This window comes from Carassius auratus, unplaced genomic scaffold, assembly GCF_003368295.1.
Source record: "Carassius auratus strain Wakin unplaced genomic scaffold, ASM336829v1 scaf_tig00214145, whole genome shotgun sequence".
NCBI lineage: Eukaryota > Metazoa > Chordata > Actinopteri > Cypriniformes > Cyprinidae > Carassius > Carassius auratus.
Genome location: NW_020527536.1, coordinates 1 through 9,903, shown reverse-complemented (window position 1 = coordinate 9,903; position 9,903 = coordinate 1). Strand labels below are relative to the sequence as shown.

General features: G+C 50.5%; 8 non-coding genes across 8 annotated transcripts; all 8 read right to left on the bottom strand.

Moving 5' to 3' along the window:
* On the bottom strand, positions 1-83 carry trnal-cag (transfer RNA leucine (anticodon CAG)). The gene has a single exon. It is a non-coding gene; the product is annotated as a tRNA-Leu (tRNA).
* A 1,374-nt stretch (positions 84-1,457) lies between these two features.
* On the bottom strand, positions 1,458-1,540 carry trnal-cag (transfer RNA leucine (anticodon CAG)). Its single transcript has one exon. It is a non-coding gene; the product is annotated as a tRNA-Leu (tRNA).
* A 1,295-nt stretch (positions 1,541-2,835) lies between these two features.
* On the bottom strand, positions 2,836-2,918 carry trnal-cag (transfer RNA leucine (anticodon CAG)). Its single transcript has one exon. It is a non-coding gene; the product is annotated as a tRNA-Leu (tRNA).
* Positions 2,919-4,292: 1,374 nt separating this feature from the next.
* trnal-cag (transfer RNA leucine (anticodon CAG)) lies at positions 4,293-4,375 on the bottom strand. The gene has a single exon. It is a non-coding gene; the product is annotated as a tRNA-Leu (tRNA).
* A 1,295-nt stretch (positions 4,376-5,670) lies between these two features.
* Positions 5,671-5,753, bottom strand: trnal-cag (transfer RNA leucine (anticodon CAG)). The gene has a single exon. It is a non-coding gene; the product is annotated as a tRNA-Leu (tRNA).
* A 1,295-nt stretch (positions 5,754-7,048) lies between these two features.
* Positions 7,049-7,131, bottom strand: trnal-cag (transfer RNA leucine (anticodon CAG)). The gene has a single exon. It is a non-coding gene; the product is annotated as a tRNA-Leu (tRNA).
* Positions 7,132-8,428: 1,297 nt separating this feature from the next.
* On the bottom strand, positions 8,429-8,511 carry trnal-cag (transfer RNA leucine (anticodon CAG)). The gene has a single exon. It is a non-coding gene; the product is annotated as a tRNA-Leu (tRNA).
* Positions 8,512-9,809: 1,298 nt separating this feature from the next.
* On the bottom strand, positions 9,810-9,892 carry trnal-cag (transfer RNA leucine (anticodon CAG)). The gene has a single exon. It is a non-coding gene; the product is annotated as a tRNA-Leu (tRNA).
* Between the last annotated feature and the right edge of the window lie 11 nt (positions 9,893-9,903).

The window sequence follows — 9,903 nt, the reverse complement described above, 5'->3', positions numbered from 1 at the left end:
TGTAGGAAGTGGGATTCGAACCCACGCCTCCAGGGGAGATTGCGACCTGAACGCAGCGCCTTAGACCGCTCGGCCATCCTGACAACCTTGCCTGGCTAGCGATGGCCTGTCCGAGCCACACCTGAAACCAGGGACCTAGAAGCTACTTTATCTCTGTTCAGGCCCCCTTTAGCCCATGGGCCTCGTTGGCGCAGTTAGGCAGCGCGTCAGTCTCATAATCTGAAGGTCGTGAGTTTGAGCCTCACACGGGGCAGGGTGGTGCTTTTTTCTGATAACTGAGAGAGCTTAGACCAGGGGTATCAAACTAAATTCCTTTAGGGCCCGAGACCTGTAGAGTGTTGCTCCAACCCTTCTCAAACACACAAGGCCTGTAGTTTTCAAATGAGCATAAAGGGCATGATTAGTTGGATCAGGTGTGTTCAATCAGGCTTGAATCTAAACTCTGCAGGTCTCCGGCCTTCCGGGGGCTGAGTTTGACACCCGTTGCTCAGAAAGACAGAGTGAGGTTCTCTGTCCCCTTTCGTGTGGGTTTCCCTGTGTCTCCTGGGGGCAAAAGGCCACAGCTCCTCTTCAGGGCAGGTGAAATGATGCTTTGTGGAAAACTGTGAGGTTCCAGGTAAATTCCCTGAATCTCATCCAGCGACATTGCGTGTAGGCCCGTGCAATCCTTTTATGTCCTATGAAGTCAAAATTCTGCATTCATGCTGGCTAATGCTACACGAAGGCAGTAATAGCATCCCTCTCATATTCATGTAACACGTGGCCACGTCCTCCTGAGGTTTTGTGAAGTTTCAAAGGCCATATTGCTGCACTGGCCCAGTCCTGAAGATTTGCCTTGTACAACGTTCGGAAGATTAGACCCTTCCGATCAGAGCAGGCCACACAACTCCTTGTCCAAGCTCTCTGTTTTCTCCAGACTGGACTACTGTTACGCTCCCTTGGCGGGTCTTCCGGCACGTACTATCAAGCCTCTGCAACTGATCCAGGATGCAGCAGCGAGAGTGGTCTTCAACGAGCCAAAGAAAGCCCACGTTACACCTCTCTTCATAATTTTGCACTGGCTACCAATAGCTGTTGGCATCTGATTCAAGGTACTGATGTTTGCCTACAAGATAACCACTGGCTCTGCAGCAATATACGTAAAGTCGCTGGTTCAGACCTATGCTTGCTGTCTGCAAGTGAACGATGCCTCGTGGTGCCATCCCAAAGAGGCACAAAATCACTCTCAAGGACCTTTCCCTGGACTGTTCCCAGCTGGTGGATCGGCTTGCCTATCTCAATTCGAGCAGCGGAGGCTTTAACCATTTTCCAAAAGTGTCTAAAAACTCATCCTTGTCTTCAACGCCTGCCCAATTAATACTAGCATTAGCCTAATGCGTTGTTTTGTCAAAGTTAACGCCCTGCTGGCCCAACGTAGCAGAAGACTGAAGTCTCTGTCTGCAGCCAAAGGATAGGTCTGTCAGAAGTGGGATTCGAACCCACGCCTCCAGGGGAGACTGTGACCTGAACGCAGCGCCTTAGACCGCTCGGCCATCCTGACACCCTTGCCTGGCTATAGATGGCCTGTCCGAGCCGCACCTGAAACCAGTCTCATAATCTGAAGGTCGTGAGTTCGAGCCTCACACGGGGCAGGGTGGTGCTTTTTTCTGATAACTGAGAGTGCTTAGACCAGGGGTATCAAACTAAATTCCTTTAGGGCCCGAGCCCTGTAGAGTGTTGTTCCAACCCTTCTCAAACACACAAGGCGTGTAGTTTTCAAATGAGCCTGAAGGTCATGATTGGTTGGATCAGGTGTGTTCAATCAGGCTTGAATCTACACTCTGCAGGTCTCCGGCCTTCCGGGGACTGAGTTTGACACCCGTGGCTCAGAAAGACAGAGTGAGGTTCTCTGTCCCCTTTCGTGTTGGTTTCCCTGTGTCTCCTGGGGGCAAAAGGCCACAGCTTCTCTTCAGGGCAGGTGAAATGATGCTTTGTGGAAAACTGTGAGGTTCCAGGTAAATTCCCTGAATCTCATCTAGCGACATTGCGTGTAGGCCCGTGCAATCCTTTTATTTCCAATGAAGTCAAAATTCTGCATTCATGCTGGCTAATGCTACACGAAGGCAGTAATAGCATCCCTCTCATATTCATGTAACACGTGGCCACGTCCTCCTGAGGTTTTGTGAAGTTTCAAAGGCCATATTGCTGCACTGGCCCGGTCCTGAAGATTTGCCTTGTACAACGTTCGGAAGATTAGACCCTTCCGATCAGAGCAGGCCACACAACTCCTTGTCCAAGCTCTCTGTTTTCTCCAGACCGGACTACTGTTACGCTCCCTTGGCGGGTCTTCCGGCACGTACTATCAAGCCTCTGCAACTGATCCAGGATGCAGCAGCGAGAGTGGTCTTCAACGAGCCAAAGAAAGCCCACGTCACACCTCTCTTCATAATTTTGCACTGGCTACCAATAGCTGTTGGCATCAGATTCAAGGTACTGATGTTTGCCTACAAGATAACCACTGGCTCTGTAGCAATATACCTAAAGTCGCTGGTTCAGACCTATGCTTGCTTTCTGCAAGTGAACGATGCCTCGCGGTGCCATCCCAAAGAGGCACAAAATCACTCTCAAGGACCTTTCCCTGGACTGTTCTCACCTGGTGGATCGGCTTGCCTATCTCAATTCGAGCAGCGGAGGCTTTAACCATTTTCCAAAAGTGTCTAAAAACTCATCCTTGTCTTCAACGCCTGCCCAATTAATACTAGCATTAGCCTAATGCGTTGTTTTGTCAAAGTTAACGCCCTGCTGGTCCAACGTAGCAGAAGACTGAAGTCTCTGTCTGCAGCCAAAGGATAGGTCTGTAGGAAGTGGGATTCGAACCCACGCCTCCAGGGGAGATTGCGACCTGAACGCAGCGCCTTAGACCGCTCGGCCATCCTGACAACCTTGCCTGGCTAGCGATGGCCTGTCCGAGCCACACCTGAAACCAGGGACCTAGAAGCTACTTTATCTCTGTTCAGGCCCCCTTTAGCCCATGGGCCTCGTTGGCGCAGTTAGGCAGCGCGTCAGTCTCATAATCTGAAGGTCGTGAGTTTGAGCCTCACACGGGGCAGGGTGGTGCTTTTTTCTGATAACTGAGAGAGCTTAGACCAGGGGTATCAAACTAAATTCCTTTAGGGCCCGAGACCTGTAGAGTGTTGCTCCAACCCTTCTCAAACACACAAGGCCTGTAGTTTTCAAATGAGCATAAAGGGCATGATTAGTTGGATCAGGTGTGTTCAATCAGGCTTGAATCTAAACTCTGCAGGTCTCCGGCCTTCCGGGGGCTGAGTTTGACACCCGTTGCTCAGAAAGACAGAGTGAGGTTCTCTGTCCCCTTTCGTGTGGGTTTCCCTGTGTCTCCTGGGGGCAAAAGGCCACAGCTCCTCTTCAGGGCAGGTGAAATGATGCTTTGTGGAAAACTGTGAGGTTCCAGGTAAATTCCCTGAATCTCATCCAGCGACATTGCGTGTAGGCCCGTGCAATCCTTTTATGTCCTATGAAGTCAAAATTCTGCATTCATGCTGGCTAATGCTACACGAAGGCAGTAATAGCATCCCTCTCATATTCATGTAACACGTGGCCACGTCCTCCTGAGGTTTTGTGAAGTTTCAAAGGCCATATTGCTGCACTGGCCCGGTCCTGAAGATTTGCCTTGTACAACGTTCGGAAGATTAGACCCTTCCGATCAGAGCAGGCCACACAACTCCTTGTCCAAGCTCTCTGTTTTCTCCAGACTGGACTACTGTTACGCTCCCTTGGCGGGTCTTCCGGCACGTACTATCAAGCCTCTGCAACTGATCCAGGATGCAGCAGCGAGAGTGGTCTTCAACGAGCCAAAGAAAGCCCACGTTACACCTCTCTTCATAATTTTGCACTGGCTACCAATAGCTGTTGGCATCTGATTCAAGGTACTGATGTTTGCCTACAAGATAACCACTGGCTCTGCAGCAATATACGTAAAGTCGCTGGTTCAGACCTATGCTTGCTGTCTGCAAGTGAACGATGCCTCGTGGTGCCATCCCAAAGAGGCACAAAATCACTCTCAAGGACCTTTCCCTGGACTGTTCCCAGCTGGTGGATCGGCTTGCCTATCTCAATTCGAGCAGCGGAGGCTTTAACCATTTTCCAAAAGTGTCTAAAAACTCATCCTTGTCTTCAACGCCTGCCCAATTAATACTAGCATTAGCCTAATGCGTTGTTTTGTCAAAGTTAACGCCCTGCTGGCCCAACGTAGCAGAAGACTGAAGTCTCTGTCTGCAGCCAAAGGATAGGTCTGTCAGAAGTGGGATTCGAACCCACGCCTCCAGGGGAGACTGTGACCTGAACGCAGCGCCTTAGACCGCTCGGCCATCCTGACACCCTTGCCTGGCTATAGATGGCCTGTCCGAGCCGCACCTGAAACCAGTCTCATAATCTGAAGGTCGTGAGTTCGAGCCTCACACGGGGCAGGGTGGTGCTTTTTTCTGATAACTGAGAGTGCTTAGACCAGGGGTATCAAACTAAATTCCTTTAGGGCCCGAGCCCTGTAGAGTGTTGTTCCAACCCTTCTCAAACACACAAGGCGTGTAGTTTTCAAATGAGCCTGAAGGTCATGATTGGTTGGATCAGGTGTGTTCAATCAGGCTTGAATCTACACTCTGCAGGTCTCCGGCCTTCCGGGGACTGAGTTTGACACCCGTGGCTCAGAAAGACAGAGTGAGGTTCTCTGTCCCCTTTCGTGTTGGTTTCCCTGTGTCTCCTGGGGGCAAAAGGCCACAGCTTCTCTTCAGGGCAGGTGAAATGATGCTTTGTGGAAAACTGTGAGGTTCCAGGTAAATTCCCTGAATCTCATCTAGCGACATTGCGTGTAGGCCCGTGCAATCCTTTTATTTCCAATGAAGTCAAAATTCTGCATTCATGCTGGCTAATGCTACACGAAGGCAGTAATAGCATCCCTCTCATATTCATGTAACACGTGGCCACGTCCTCCTGAGGTTTTGTGAAGTTTCAAAGGCCATATTGCTGCACTGGCCCGGTCCTGAAGATTTGCCTTGTACAACGTTCGGAAGATTAGACCCTTCCGATCAGAGCAGGCCACACAACTCCTTGTCCAAGCTCTCTGTTTTCTCCAGACCGGACTACTGTTACGCTCCCTTGGCGGGTCTTCCGGCACGTACTATCAAGCCTCTGCAACTGATCCAGGATGCAGCAGCGAGAGTGGTCTTCAACGAGCCAAAGAAAGCCCACGTCACACCTCTCTTCATAATTTTGCACTGGCTACCAATAGCTGTTGGCATCAGATTCAAGGTACTGATGTTTGCCTACAAGATAACCACTGGCTCTGTAGCAATATACCTAAAGTCGCTGGTTCAGACCTATGCTTGCTTTCTGCAAGTGAACGATGCCTCGCGGTGCCATCCCAAAGAGGCACAAAATCACTCTCAAGGACCTTTCCCTGGACTGTTCTCACCTGGTGGATCGGCTTGCCTATCTCAATTCGAGCAGCGGAGGCTTTAACCATTTTCCAAAAGTGTCTAAAAACTCATCCTTGTCTTCAACGCCTGCCCAATTAATACTAGCATTAGCCTAATGCGTTGTTTTGTCAAAGTTAACGCCCTGCTGGCCCAACGTAGCAGAAGACTGAAGTCTCTGTCTGCAGCCAAAGGATAGGTCTGTCAGAAGTGGGATTCGAACCCACGCCTCCAGGGGAGACTGCAACCTGAACACAGCGCCTTAGACCGCTCGGCCATCCTGACACCCTTGCCTGGCTAGAGATGGCCTGTCCGAGCCTCACCTGAAACCAGTCTCATAATCTGAAGGTCGTGAGTTAGAGCCTCACACGGGGCAGGGTGGTGCTTTTTTCTGATAACTGAGAGAGCTTTGACCAGGGGTATCACACTAAATTCCTTTAGGGCCCGAGCCCTGTAGAGTGTTGCTCCAACCCTTCTCAAACACACAAGGCCTGTAGTTTTCAAACGAGCCTGAAGGGCATGATTAGTTGGATCAGGTGTGTTCAATCAGGCTTGAATCTACACTCTGCAGGTCTCCGGCCTTCCGGGGACTGAGTTTGACACCCGTGGCTCAGAAAGACAGAGTGAGGTTCTCTGTCCCCTTTCGTGTTGGTTTCCCTGTGTCTCCTGGGGGCAAAAGGCCACAGCTCCTCTTCAGGGCAGGTGAAATGATGCTTTGTGGAAAACTGTGAGGTTCCAGGTAAATTCCCTGAATCTCATCTAGCGACATTGCGTGTAGGCCCGTGCAATCCTTTTATTTCCAATGAAGTCAAAATTCTGCATTCATGCTGGCTAATGCTACACGAAGGCAGTAATAGCATCCCTCTCATATTCATGTAACACGTGGCCACGTCCTCCTGAGGTTTTGTGAAGTTTCAAAGGCCATATTGCTGCACTGGCCCGGTCCTGAAGATTTGCCTTGTACAACGTTCGGAAGATTAGACCCTTCCGATCAGAGCAGGCCACACAACTCCTTGTCCAAGCTCTCTGTTTTCTCCAGACCGGACTACTGTTACGCTCCCTTGGCGGGTCTTCCGGCACGTACTATCAAGCCTCTGCAACTGATCCAGGATGCAGCAGCGAGAGTGGTCTTCAACGAGCCAAAGAAAGCCCACGTCACACCTCTCTTCATAATTTTGCACTGGCTACCAATAGCTGTTGGCATCAGATTCAAGGTACTGATGTTTGCCTACAAGATAACCACTGGCTCTGCAGCAATATACGTAAAGTCGCTGGTTCAGACCTATGCTTGCTGTCTGCAAGTGAACGATGCCTCGTGGTGCCATCCCAAAGAGGCACAAAATCACTCTCAAGGACCTTTCCCTGGACTGTTCCCAGCTGGTGGATCGGCTTGCCTATCTCAATTCGAGCAGCGGAGGCTTTAACCATTTTCCAAAAGTGTCTAAAAACTCATCCTTGTCTTCAACGCCTGCCCAATTAATACTAGCATTAGCCTAATGCGTTGTTTTGTCAAAGTTAACGCCCTGCTGGCCCAACGTAGCAGAAGACTGAAGTCTCTGTCTGCAGCCAAAGGATGGGTCTGTCAGAAGTGGGATTCGAACCCACGCCTCCAGGGGAGACTGCGACCTGAACGCAGCGCCTTAGACCGCTCAGCCATCCTGACACCCTTGTCTGGCTATAGATGGCCTGTCCGAGCCGCACCTGAAACCAGTCTCATAATCTGAAGGTCGTGAGTTCGAGCCTCACACGGGGCAGGGTGGTGCTTTATTCTGATAACTGAGAGAGCTTAGACCAGGGGTATCAAACTAAATTCCTTTAGGGCCCGAGCCCTGTAGAGTGTTGTTCCAACCCTTCTCAAACACACAAGGCGTGTAGTTTTCAAATGAGCCTGAAGGGCATGATTGGTTGGATCAGGTGTGTTCAATCAGGCTTGAATCTACACTCTGCAGGTCTCCGGCCTTCCGGGGACTGAGTTTGACACCCGTGGCTCAGAAAGACAGAGTGAGGTTCTCTGTCCCCTTTCGTGTTGGTTTCCCTGTGTCTCCTGGGGGCAAAAGGCCACAGCTCCTCTTCAGGGCAGGTGAAATGATGCTTTGTGGAAAACTGTGAGGTTCCAGGTAAATTCCCTGAATCTCATCCAGCGACATTGCGTGTAGGCCCGTGCAATCCTTTTATTTCCAATGAAGTCAAAATTCTGCATTCATGCTGGCTAATGCTACACGAAGGCAGTAATAGCATCCCTCTCATATTCATGTAACACGTGGCCACGTCCTCCTGAGGTTTTGTGAAGTTTCAAAGGCCATATTGCTGCACTGGCCCGGTCCTGAAGATTTGCCTTGTACAACGTTCGGAAGATTAGACCCTTCCGATCAGAGCAGGCCACACAACTCCTTGTCCAAGCTCTCTGTTTTCTCCAGACCGGACTACTGTTACGCTCCCTGGCGGGTCTTCCGGCACGTACTATCAAGCCTCTGCAACTGATCCAGGATGCAGCAGCGAGAGTGGTCTTCAACGAGCCAAAGAAAGCCCACGTCACACCTCTCTTCATAATTTTGCACTGGCTACCAATAGCTGTTGGCATCAGATTCAAGGTACTGATGTTTGCCTACAAGATAACCACTGGCTCTGCAGCAATATACCTAAAGTCGCTGGTTCAGACCTATGCTTGCTGTCTGCAAGTGAACGATGCCTCGTGGTGCCATCCCAAAGAGGCACAAAATCACTCTCAAGGACCTTTCCCTGGACTGTTCCCAGCTGGTGGATCGGCTTGCCTATCTCAATTCGAGCAGCGGAGGCTTTAACCATTTTCCAAAAGTTGTCTAAAAACTCATCCTTGTCTTCAACGCCTGCCCAATTAATACTAGCATTAGCCTAATGCGTTGTTTTGTCAAAGTTTAATGCCCTGCTGGCCCAACGTAGCAGAAGACTGAAGTCTCCTGTCTGCAGCCAAAGGATAGGTCTGTCAGAAGTGGGATTCGAACCCACGCCTCCAGGGGAGACTGCGACCTGAACGCAGCGCCTTAGACCGCTCGGCCATCCTGACACCCTTGCCTGGCTATAGATGGCCTGTCCGAGCCACACCTGAAACCAGTCTCATAATCTGAAAGGTCGTGAGTTCGAGCCTCACACGGGGCAGGGTGGTGCTTTTTTCTGATAACTGAGAGAGCTTAGACCAGGGGTATCAACTAAATTCCTTTAGGGCCCGAGCCCTGTAGAGTGTTGTTCCAACCCTTCTCAAACACACAAGGCGTGTAGTTTTCAAATGAGCCTGAAGGGCATGATTGGTTGGATCAGGTGTGTTCAATCAGGCTTGAAATCTACACTCTGCAGGTCTCCGGCCTTCCGGGGACTGAGTTTGACACCCGTGGCTCAGAAAGACAGAGTGAGGTTCTCTGTCCCCTTTCGTGGTTGGTTTTCCCTGTGTCTCCTGGGGGCAAAAGGCCACAGCTCCTCTTCAGGGCAGGTGAAATGATGCTTTGTGGAAAACTGTGAGGTCCAGGTAAATTCCCTGAATTCTCATCTAGCGACATTGCGTGTAGGCCCGTGCAATCCTTTTATTTCCAATGAAGTCAAATTCTGCATTCATGCTGGCTAATGCTACACGAAGGCAGTAATAGCATCCCTCTCATATTCATGTAACACGTGGCCACGTCCTCCTGAGGTTTTGTGAAGTTTCAAAGGCCATATTGCTGCACTGGCCCGGTCCTGAAGATTTGCCTTGTACAACGTTCGGAAGATTAGACCCTTCCGATCAGAGCAGGCCACACAACTCCTTGTCCAAGCTCTCTGTTTTCCTCCAGACCGGACTACTGTTACGCTCCCTTGGCGGGTCTTCCGGCACGTACTATCAAGCCTCTGCAACTGATCCAGGATGCAGCAGCGAGAGTGGTCTTCAACGAGCCAAAGAAAGCCCACGTCACACCTCTCTTCATAATTTTGCACTGGCTACCAATAGCTGTTCGCATCAGATTCAAGGTACTGATGTTTGCCTACAAGATAACCACTGGCTCTGCAGCAACATACCTAAAGTCGCTGGTTCAGAACTATGCTTGCTTTCTGCAAGTGAACGATGCCTCGTGGTGCCATCCCAAAGAGGCACAAAATCACTCTCAAGGACCTTTTCCTGGACTGTTCCCAGCTGGTGGATCTGCTTGCCTATCTCAATTCGAGCAGCGGAGGCTTTAACCATTTTCAAAAAGTGTCTAAAAACTCATCCTTGCCTTCAACGCCTGCCCAATTAATACTAGCATCTGCCTAATGCGTTGTTTTGTCAAAGTTAACGCCCTGCTGGCCCAACGTGGCAGAAGACTGAAGTCTCTGTCTGCAGCCAAAGGATAGGTCTGTCAGAAGTGGGATTCGAACCCACGCCTCCAGGGGAGACTGCGACCTGAACGCAGCGCCTTAGACCGCTCGGCCATCCTGACACCCTTGCCTC